General features: G+C 38.6%; 1 protein-coding gene across 1 annotated transcript in view; it reads right to left on the bottom strand.

The window, feature by feature from the left end:
* The window catches only part of GNAL (G protein subunit alpha L), a 180,881-nt gene that overhangs the window by 141,631 nt on the left and 26,858 nt on the right, over positions 1-12,392 (bottom strand). The gene's annotated exons all lie outside the window — the stretch shown is intronic.

Here is a 12,392-nt window from a genome sequence, read left to right on the forward strand (position 1 = left end):
TTTGAGAAACAGTGACACTTGTATAAAAATAGTCTGACTGAATACCTGTTTGGTAGGTTCTGAATTTAGCGATAGCATCTAAGCACTTGTTCTATTATTAAAATACTTCAAATTTGCTAACAAAATTAGCAGTCATTAATTCTTGTACTATGCAACCACCTCCTGGCTTTGTAACACCACATACTAGAAGCCTCTTCCCTGGATATTAGCTCTAATTAAACACTAAATAATTTCATTCATGAAAAAATGTTAATGCATTTAAAACCTCATGTAAGGTTGGGCACCTTACACAGTGTGATCTCCACTTCCTTTGTGCTGTTTATCACCAGAACACCGCAGTGATCTAAAGTTCTTTTACAAATTTCTGAGAAAAGCACAGCCAAACAACATACATCTTGTAAGAACACTGAAATTACCACGATTTGAAATATATGTCAATTCATTATTAAGACCCAGGAACTTTGTGTTCATCTGTTACACATACATTTCAAGGTTTAAATTATTTCTTCCCCTCTGAGAAGCTTCAGGTAAATTTTTTAGAAAACCTCCTGCTCACTGGCCTGCATTTGTAGACCCAACAGTGCAAAATACCTCAACGTAAATAAATGTTCATAGTCAGCAGAAATCAGTGCCTGTGATCCACAGGAACAGTGAGCACTCACAGCTACAAGCAAAGCCAAGGGAAGGGGAGGGGAGAGGGAAAGTTGGCTGAGGGGGAAGGGAAGGAAACTGTGCTCTGAAGATATGGTGGAAATTTTGTAATTGTTTAAAATTTGGCAAACAACAAACATCTGGCAACATCCGTAGCAGGAGATTCTGAGCCCTGCCTATGCTTTGGTCCCTCATGCAGTGCAGCAGGAAGACAGTCACACATTTGATACAGCCTGAAACCACAAACCATTTTAGTAGTAATAGCTATTAATAACTCCTCCTGCTTCCCAGGCAAATAGGAACAAAGCCTAAACATACAAGAACATCAGTTTTGCTAACTTATGTGCCAACATGGAAAATCTGGGCTCAAAGAGTCTCACAAAACTTGAGAGAGCAGACCTATGGGTAAACTAAGTTCCACTTCTGCATATTTCATGAATATTTACCTTTATGGACAGAGATTTGTAGGGTATTTTTTTCTCACTGGAATGCCATCTCTAAGGAATTTAGGTCTGCTTAAGCTTTGCTTTCCACATTTTTTCTACTTATTTAGAAACTATATATATAGTTAATAAATATAACAAGTCATATAAAGCAGAAGGTGTACCAAACTACCTTCTCTTTTCAGTATTTTTAGATTTGGCTTAATATATTAACATGGTTAGACCACTGTCAGGTAAGGGGAACTCTCACTGCAATAAAGTGGGCGAAGTTTAACTTACGCCCTAGGTATCATATCTTCTATAAAAAGAATTTACTCAATTTAGAAATTTTAAATTTAAATATGGAGTTTGAACTCTATTTTAGAGCTGTTTTTAGACTTGATCCAAGACCCTTGGTGCTTGAAAACACTTTTAAGAATAAATTTCTTTAGTGAAAAAATATATTTCTCATTTAAGAAATTATATTTAATATGTGTCTCATGTTACAGCACTCATATTAAAAAAAACAAACAAAATCACTTTTCTCATCGATCTTTACTATGAGGAGAAGTTTTTTTTTAAATATTTCAATCAAAATGTATCTCCATCCTAAGATTATTTTCAGAAAATTTGTTCACTGTCTTATCTTCATTTGAAGCTAACGAAAGACCTGAATGTTACTTGAGGGATGGGAAAAGAAAATATTGGGAAGTGTCAGAAGATAAGGCAAAAAATGCCACTCACCATTTCTGTGAGAATGTGACAGACTGCAGAGCGCACCCAGAACAGTTTTGCTACGTAAAAATTGCATTCTACTATTTGTCTAATTTTATTATATTGTATTGGCAGAAAACATTTGAGAACTCTTATCTTTCTGACTTTCTTTTAAAGATGAAGAAGCAAAGTTTGCTTCTTGTCATGGTTAGAGCACACTGGCAATCTTCAAACCCACGCCTCAACAAATCAGCTTGCTGAGAGTTTCCCCACTTGCCAAAATTAATCTCATTCCAGGTAAATGCCTGGCACCTGTTTCCATGGTATATTTCAAATGTCCATTTTCAATTATTTTTTTAGAAGTCTCTTTTGTTGAACAGGAATCATTTCATGGATCACTTCAGGTGATGAGCAAAACATGGTGACACAGTGATATGTTCTGTGATATGTATTTGCCAAAAATTGTTTGCAAAACACAGGGAAACAAGAGTTCTAAGAATAAAAAAATGGAGTGTATACAGCAAATCTACTGTTCTTTCCCGACTTTCTACAAAGAAAAAGAGAAACTTATTTCTCTACAATTTAAACAATTTAGCAGGTGAAATAACAACAGCTTAGCACAGTCCTTTCCCAGCTAGTGCCAAATACCAAAATCTACCACAATGTGATTTTAGGATCTCATCAACCCAGTGCCTGGTGCCCTGTGCTTGCACTGCCTGTCCCGTGTCTGCAGTAAGGGCACAGAGCCACGCCGTGCCTCCCGGGCTCAGCCTTCTACAGGAGCAGCAAGATAAAGATCATTATTTGGCCAACCAAAACTTCCTGCTCTGAGAAGCTGCCCCAAGTCCCATGTGCCTGCAGCCACCTGGCCAGGCCAAACCAGCCTGCCTGGGATCCACACCTGTGATCCAGCAGACGGGAGGAGGCTCTGTCTGGGATAGGGCTGTGCCACCACTGAGGGCAGGAATTGTGCTGGGACCTTGTTTGCATGTTGGTAGGGAGGAGCAGCACAGGAGAGCAGAGAGGGCATGTCCTGGGCAGGCACAAATTAGATGGGAGTGGGAAAGGGAAGGAAGAGTGCAGGAGAGAGCTCCCTTTGCAGTGGGAAGGGAGGGAGCACAAGGTTAGACTGACGTGTGATGGAGCCCATTTGAACAGGGTTCAAATTCGGAGAAGCCAGAGGTAGTAAAGCATGGTGCCTATGATACTGGCAAGGGCATTCCAGATCAGGGAGATGAATGGGATCCTGAGGAGGATTGATTTCTGCTTTTGAAAAGAGATGATGCATGAGTATGCTGGGCTACTATCCTTGTCTGGGATTTCCTGGACAGAAATAAATGCACATGGCTTTTCCTCCACTGCTGGTCTTACTGCAGCTGTACTGTACAGCTGATTCACACCCATGCACAGAAATGCCTGGAATTTTCAGCTTATGGCAGCTCATTTAGAGTACCGTATCATAGCTTGATCAAGCTTCCAAAAGTTTCCAGAAGTCCCTAAGGAAAACATTCTCAAACTCAGGCAAGAATGCATGCATAGTTGTTGCTGCTGACAGCAGCAGCTAAGCAAACTTGGTCTGGAAATCCCACATCCATCCTTTAGCCCCAAGGCGTAATTTCTGCATGGGGAAGAGTTAAAGACAAGAATACCAGGCATGTCAACATAATTACACAGCAAAGCCTGCAATCTCCAAAACAGATACTGCTCTCCAACCATCCAGCCCCAGAACACATGCAGAGGATAGAGGAAATGTCTGCTACAGTGAACAGGGCTTCACACTGCCCCCAAAGTGATTTTGATCTCTTCAGAGGATCAGCAGCTGCCAAAATCTATTTTTAGATATTTGAAAAAATTAGATCATGTTTGAAGATGGGATACATTTCTCCTTCATAAACATGATTTTTATTTTGTAGGAAAGTTACATGAACTGCATTATTATAAGCCATATTTAGTAAACTTCTAAGTAAGAGGTGCAAATCCATTTCACACTATATGAAAATGTTTCTAATAAAACAAGTTTAGAAGACAAAGTTTACACTTAACAGGCCAGCCCATACAGATTTCAACCTTCTGCCTAAAATGAATAAAGAACATCTCCCCACATATGTTTTAAAAAAAAAAAAAAAAAAAAAAAAAAAAAAAAAAAAAAAAGAAGGGGGAACATTTAAAGGATTCTGCTATTGCTATGGTAGCCACATATAAAAGCAGGTACAGCCATCAATTTTGTTCTGCACATTCCTACAATGCAAGTTAAGATCTTTATTTGAAACTTTTTGGAACTAACACAAACAACGGAGATTCATAAAGACACACCAAATGAAATCTAGGAAAAAAGTCCATGCCAGTGATACTAATGTAAAAAGTCATCTTAAGCTTCAGACACAGGCTAAACTTCCTCAAGTAAGGAAACATGATGCTTTGTAGAGACAAAATAGCACACTAAACAATTTGCCAAATATAAACAATATTAGTTCACAGAGTTTAATGGAAGGTACTGCCACACATTTCATAAAATTGAAGCCATCTGTTCAAAACATCCTCAGTGGGAAAACACAGATAAGAAAGAAAAACCCCAACATCAAAATGTTTCATTCATGGGTCGAACTGAGAGCAGAATTTGTTAAAGAGCACTTTCTTTTTGGAGCCAAATTATCATAAGACTATCCTGAAGGACCTAGAGGGATCATCAAACACCAACTCCTGGCCCCACACAGGACACCCCAAGAGTCACACCATTTTCCTGAGAGCATTGTCCAAACACTTCTTGAACTCGAAAAGGTTTGGTGCTATGACCAGGGAGCCTGTTCCAGTCCCCAGTCACCCTCGGGTAAAGAATCTTTTCCAAATATCCTGCCTAAACTTCCTCTGACACACTTTCATGCAATTTTCTCTGGCCCTGTCACCAGTCACCCCAGAGCAGAGATCAGTGCCTGCCCCTTCTCCTCCCCTCATGAGGAAGCTGCAGGCTGCAATGAGGTCTCCCCTCCATCTCTTCTCCAGGCTGAACAGACCATGGCTTCCTCTCAAGGCGCTTTATCATCTTTGTGTCACTCTTCTGGAAGCTGCCCCAGAGCTCTCCCTCCTCCTGACACTGTGGCACCCAGCAGGGCTCGCAGGACTCGTGGTGAGGGCATCCCAGCACAGAGCAGAGGGGGTAAATCCCTGCCCTTGTCACCTGGCAATGCTGTGCCTGGTGCCCTCCAGGACAGCACTGAGGGCAGTTTTGCTTGTGTTGCAACACAGACAGCACCCTGCTTGGAACAGGTAGGAGAATACACTGTAAGAAAAATGATCAGCATCTGTGGATTATAATAACAGGACATTAAATTATACACACAGTTTGGCTGAGGAAAGGTCCTAACTTCAGGCCAGTTGGCAGGACTGTTCTGGCACCCAGTGATGTGGCAATTCTCCCTGTGTTCCTTCTCTTGGCGAAAAAGAGTGAAATTTCTCCTGAGGTATTGCAGAATGGGAAAGAGTGACACAGGAAAATTAAACTTATACTGCTGAAACATTTACTGCTTTGAAGCATCCATTTCAGCTGCTTCATAAAAGCTGTTGTTTCATGGTTGAGAAAGTTATATCATATTGCAGAAATCTAAAATTGGGCACTGTGAATATCTTTAATCTATGATTTTTATCACTAATTATGTAAAACTGGTTCTGTTAATTTAATACATTTACAGTAGCTTTTCTGGAGATAGGTATCGAGGCGGTGTTTTACTAATTTCTTTTTCTTGTCACCTGTGGTGTTCTTCAGCAAAAATTTCACTGCATTTAATATTCAAGTTCTTTCTTTTCTAGACTTATACTTTTTTTATTATTAAAATATCTGTACAACTTGACATGAGTACACTTTGAAGATTAAGTCTGTCTTGAATACTAGAACTCCTTCAAGTTTGCTAGATTGTGATGCTGTTATGGATACTGCCTTGTCTTTTAATAATGCATTTTAAAAGAGCTTAAACTTGTTTGATCTCAAAAGTTCAAAATTCTTAGAAAGCAGAATTAAGTCTCCTTATTCTAATACAGTTTATTATTAATCATTTATTATTCTCTTTATATATCAATCTGGTTTTGATATAATTTCTTAGATTTTAAGTATTTGGTATAATGATAATCCTGTATTTCAAAATTAAAACCTTGTAACCTTTTAAATGAACTCCCAATTTTACTTCCCTCTTAGAATAACTCTGTTCCATTGAAAAGTAACTTTAATGGGCAGAAAAGCAGGCAAATGGCTATATTCTAATAATCCAAACTTTATAGTTGCACATTTTTCCGTACAAGCCCTAATATTTCAATTCTTTTACCACTGTGGATTTTTAAAGTGTTATAGGAAAAAGTAAGTTACAGGATGACCAAGAAGCCTGTACTTACTAGGCTGGCTGATGAACTCATCCTCTAGAGTTCTGCCATACTTAGTTCACTTCAGAGTGCTTTTGTGCAAGCAAAATATGTTTTTCACCAAGTATTCATTATGGTTTGGAAAAAATATAGAAAGCACTTCTAGTGTTATCCATTTTAAGGAGTTTAGCATGTTTCTGTACTAATTTAATATGTCCTTGTACAAATCTTTTCAGGCTCCATTTTTACCATATGCCGAATACATTAGAAACCCATTACACATACTCAAGTTTTCCTCATTGTGATATTTTTGACATAATTATAGCTTCTTTTAAAAATAGCCAAAAACATGTTTAGCATTTCCCCCAAAATTAAAAGCAAACAAACAAAAAAAAATCTCTTCTAAAGCCACATGATCTTCCAAATGAATTAGAGCAAGGAAGGACAGAAGTGTTTTAATGTCTGCTAAGCATTTCAAGACAGACATTAACAATGTAAATGCAGTCTGAACCAAAATAAATTTCAAAGGTATAACTAAGAACACCCTATTCTGGATTTGAGTTCATTTTTAAATTGATTCAGCCTAAAACTGCAATGCTACAGTATTTTGTACAGACCCATACATTACATCTTACCAGGAAGTAAGATGTAATGTATGGATCTACTACACTTAGGAATCCAAATACTAATGTTACCTTTTAAACTTAGAACCAGTATTCACTCTGAACGTGGGTGACATCGCAGGAAATGGAAAAAACCTCCACAAAATTTAAATGAGATTATACTTCTGGACAACGTATTAGCATTAAGAAACGTCCCATTTCACAGTGGGTAAGACTGGGGCAATACATATATGTAGACTTACAGGTTTCATGACTTCTGGATTGGGGCTTTTTTTGGCAACTCAGTAAGACCTTCCACAGTAATTTCAAAAATACGCTTTCTAAAAGTGGGCTGTGTAAATAAAGTCTATTCATACAAGGCTGAAAAAGAAAGATCCTCCAATGGGTATGCACAGTCTTCTGCATAAAATGTCTAAATCTGCAACACATACACGTGACCACTTCTGATAATCAGTATATGAAGATCTGGCTCTACTGTAGAGGGACAATGCTATGTTTCCATGGTCTAAGTTGGTATCTAAAGTACACTCTGGACTTTAGTCCACTGAATGGCATTTCACTGCTCTGCATCCTCAGTTGGAGACAAAAAGGTTTGCAAGGAATATGAATAAGAAGGGAACAATGCCAAGTTCCTAGGAATTTTCAAGCAGCATCTACAGCTAGGCTCCAGAATGCTTTATGTAAAACGGGTCCACCCATAAAGGAAGTCACTGCTCGGTTAAAGAAAATTACTTCAAATATTGCTTTTTTAAAAAATGTGGTGGACTATTTCCAGTTAGAACATGAAAGAAATTGAAAGTTTCAGATTCTTATAGGCTGGGGATTTTTTTTGTGTGTGTGTGTGTGTTTTTTTTCTTTGCACTGGAATGAAATTATAGTATATAAAAAATGTTCTGAATAAGAAAATTTTCAAGATATGGACACAGGGTCAATGAAGAAAGAAGTGCCCCTAGGGAAAAAAAAATCATAACTCTAAAAGAAAACAGAAATCAGATAAAACCACCTGCAGGGATGATTAATGAAGGGTGGTTAGACAGAATCTCATGGTGCCTAAAGGAGCAGAGGACTGCAAGGCAAGAACAACGTTACAAGCTCATGTAATCACAGACAATCATTCAAGGCAATTAGCTCAGGAGAGTCCAGAGTGCACTGCTAGTGCTCGCTCTGCTCCACAAGCAATAAACATGACATGCTGATCTATGAGAGCATGTCAGAAAAGAGCAAAAGTCCTAACTATAAGTTCTTCCAGTGAGGTCAAGGGTGCCTGAGGTTCCTGCCAAGGCAAGAAATGTGTTAATGAACTTGCAAGCAGCACACACCAGCTGGGTACCTTGAGTAAGGCAAGAAACCACGAACAGCAGTATGTTAGACAATTATATTTTGTCTCTAACCAAATCTTCTGCATAATCACAAAGACTTCCTTAAAAAACAAAATTACATGCCTGAACTCCAATTATGCACTAAGTGTAATTAAAAAAAAGGAAAGACAAGTTTCCTGCAATCCCCTCCACAGTCAAGAATACTGAACTAATGTCAGATAAAGGTAAAGACTATACAGGAAACAAACGAACAGTCTTGCTATCTTTCAAAACTCACTGAATATGTCAACACAGATAAGGGTCCATATCACAGATACAGAGCTTTTTCCTCCTTTAGGAAATTAGGAATTTCCTAATCCATCATAAAGGGTTTTGTGCAAGTTTGATAATATACAGCAATTCAAGCTCACTGTGACCTAGACTGCCGTTTCAATCAACACTGTTCAGGTGGGCAAGAAGATTTCAGTTTCTATTCTGCACTTACTTTGACCAGCCCACTTACAATTTCTCTAACATGCCAGTCAAAAATTAAGAGTAATAAGAGCCAAGAGGTGAAATCACTGTTTACACGGCATTTGGATAATCTAGGTAATACTGGAGTGGTTGTGTAGTAACAGGTGGGATAGGGACCAAAGTTTAATCCTGATTGTTAAATACAGATTTTTAACGGAAAGCAGGATATTCCAGTAGTAGGTAGAGGATATAGCTCTTTAATACACTTTACAGAAATTACTAACATGAGCTGATGCTCATGTTTGAACTTGACTTTCTCAAATCAGTTCTGGAAAGCAGCGTCCAAAAACTGTAGCATGTACAAAGAACCCTACCTGTAAAGAAAGACTGAACAAATTGTGTTCAATATAGAAGAGATTAACTTGAAACAACTTTTTAAAATGAAGGAGGCTATTGCACATAAGATACTGACAGGAAATACTTAATTTGTAACAAGAGAGAGTTCAGCTTGATACCAGGAAAAGGCTTACTTAGAAGAATAATAAGCACTGCAACAGGTTAATTTAGAAGATCAACAACTGGAGGATTATCAAGAGCAAGTTGGAAAAATGTTTGTCAAGTAGAGCTTAAATATTGCTCTTTATCACGGAGGTCCATCTGAAAGGTCTTCTCTAACCCTGCATTTTTATTCTTTTAAGGGACACCTTATTTTACTCTAAATCCAACCATGGCAATTCAAATGTCTTTGCAGAGCATACTCTGAATTTCATAATAGTGTATGGAATATGTCAAGCAAATGGAACTTTTCAAAAGTTAATCAAGAAAGCCCATCATCATAAGCCTAATCTGCACTGCTCCAACAACAAACCTGATCTTTCTTTTATTTTGACGGATGTAAGCTCAGGTTCAAGTTTATTATGAAGATAATTATTTTAAATACTGACAAACACCTGAAATTTTCCAAGACTGAATCCCCTTGCAGACAGGAAGTTGTGTCCTGGCTTAAAACAGTTCAGACTGTGGTTCCTAGACTAAGGGGGATATGCAGGCTGTCATCATTATTGACAAGTTACAGCTGACATCTCAGCCCAAATAGTGTCTCCTTTTTAATCCAGACTTCCTAACAGTGCATGAAACATATTCATTACTAAACTACAAAAAAACCAATTTGAAAATTTCAGTGAGCGGCCTAATAGCAGACATTTAAAAGCATCTCCTAAACTTTTTATGGCACTTAATATGACAATAAAACCTTACCAGTGCTGAGGCTTTAAAAAATTTGTAGTGCAGTCTGTTTAAAAACAGACTGCACTACAAATCCATACTGCTGCATAAGCAATGTAATTGTGGAGTTCAGCGACTGTCATCAATGACTAGCTACCTAAGTTTTATAGGAAATACGCATATTGGGGTAGAAAACAGCTAGGGCACCTCAAATTAAGGAGCTCTTGAGATGGATCAGCAGCAATGCTTCCCAGCTTGCCTACTAATAAGATTGTCTGATGACTTCCATTAGAAGACCCTGCTATCAACTGCTTGTGACTTCACCAAATGTTAGCTGCTGTGCAGAAGTGCTCTGTGCTGAGAGTCATCTCAGACTGAACCTTTCGGAAAATTTAGCCAAAACAGATAATTTCTGTGAAGACAAAGAAAATAGTTTGCTTTGCCTGGTTTAACATACTCTGATGACATGTTAAAATCAAACAAAAAGTTCACGAACACAATATAATCAAGTCTGAGCATCCATATGCTTTAAGTCGAGATCTGGAAATCTGCAGGGCAATGTAAACTTAAAATAATGGGACCCATCTGCTATCCATGTGAAAATCTGCAAAAATCAGTCAATTTTCCAAGCCTTTTCTTTTTGAAGTGGTGTCAAGAAGGAGAAGAATGTTGCACCTGCTTGGTACGTACTTGCTTTCCCTAGGTGGAATGCTTCAACCCGTGAGAAATTCTGTATTCCCAAAACTGCAGTTGATTTGGGACCAGGATAGTCTGGAAAAAACATAGGCTCCCCATGTCTTCTGTGCAAGGTTCAAATGTCACGGACTTAGAACTGGTATCATTCATAGGCAGATCAGGGGCTGCTAAAAGGAAAAAAACCTGAGAATGCAGATTAGTTAAAAAAGGTAGAGAAAACCTAGAACTGGTAACTGTGGAGGACAGATCAGGCAGGAGTGATGTCAGCCAGAACTTGGTCAAAGAAAAAGACAGGCTTTTCTGGAAGGAGAGACTAATGGAAAAGTGAGTGGAACTGAATTTGATGAACTGTGGTCCTGAGACTGACAAGTATCTTGTTAAGCAGTGAACATCAGCTCAGAGAAGCCCTGTGAGATGGAATTTATTTGTGGCAACCACAGACACCACAGTGCAGGAGGAGGTTAGAGGAGTGGAAACAGAAAGCATTTTGGTCACACTGACATTACTGTGCTATATATCAAGAACCATTCTGGTGGCTCATGTCAAGGTGATGCAAGATCTAGCATGTCTCATAAATTTATTTTAATACAAATACAAAAACTAGTACGACAGACTCTTCTAAACTAAGAATACCTGTGTGACTCTAATTCCCTCCACACCATTCTCCCTGATGAATCTGCTTTATGATGCAATGTCCAATTAAATGTCAATGTCCTATATTTCCCATCAGGATTCCTTCCTCATGCTAAGCACAAAACTGACTTCCTCTGGGAATGAACAAGTGTTAGGCTGTAAAGGATACTTGTTTTAGGGCTCTTGACTCCTTTCTTGCAAAGCTGTTGTGAATAAGTTTATGAACTGCAAAAGTCATTAAAGCAATTGAACATTTCTTCAAGACAAAACAGAGCATGAAAAATACTCTCTCCTAATTTCACAGGATTTCAGTGTGAGTTTAAGCAATTATTTTAAATCAAGCCTTCAGCTCAACTTTTTGGGATGTGGGGTTTTTTTTGTTGTTTTGTGTTTTGGTTTTATTTTTTATTTTGTTTGGTTGGGGTTTCTTTTGGTTGTTTTGTTTTTTGTTTTGTTTGCTTTGTGTCCCAGATGCTGGACTTGGCAGCCTTGCCACTTATATATGGGTATCATAAGCACAATACATGTAATTCAAAGTGCTTACCAGAAAGCATGGAAAGTCTTAGGAGCCCTAAACTAGATAAATATAACCCATCTTGAAAAACCCTCAAACAACTCAACCATACCACAGCTCAACAAACAGTTGATAATTAGAGTCTATGCGATTCAGTTTCCAGGTGCCTATGCTACTAAAATCTCCTCTCAGTTAGCTGCTATGCACATCAGTTTATTGGTATTTGTATAATCCACATACATGGTGGGGGCAAGTGCTCTAAGAAGCCTCAGAACTTCCAATCAGTCTTCAAAGCGCTGTTAAAATGGTTCCTAGCACCACATCCCAGCCTTCCAGTCATGCAGGCCATGTACCACCTATCCTCACTGTGTAAGTAGGATTACTGCACATGTTCATCACCTTTCACCTGGGAAATCTGTGCAAACCGTGGTGTGCAAAGTCAGACAGGAGCTTATCCTAACCAAGTCAGCCCTGGCCCCTGCCAAAGATCCCCCACAAAAGATGCCTGAGGATCCGACTGCCAGAATTACAGCAATATAGGGAGCTTGTAAGGAGCTTCCTATTCAAAGGGCAGCCAAGGATGGATTCAGCAGTAGGCCTGCAGGCCACAGGCTGTTTATGCCAATGCATAAAAACAAATGTCCTTGCAGGCATCAGCCAGGAACACATGAAGAACAGTCCTCACGTGTTTTAAGTGAGCACTAGCTCCCTGCTCACAATATTAACGGTTATGAATGACCTAGCACTTTCCTTCAAAAAGAAAGTGAGAAAATGTCATTAACTTCTATTTATGAAT

Source organism: Haemorhous mexicanus, chromosome 1 (assembly GCF_027477595.1).
Source record: "Haemorhous mexicanus isolate bHaeMex1 chromosome 1, bHaeMex1.pri, whole genome shotgun sequence".
In the NCBI taxonomy this organism is placed as follows: domain Eukaryota; kingdom Metazoa; phylum Chordata; class Aves; order Passeriformes; family Fringillidae; genus Haemorhous; species Haemorhous mexicanus.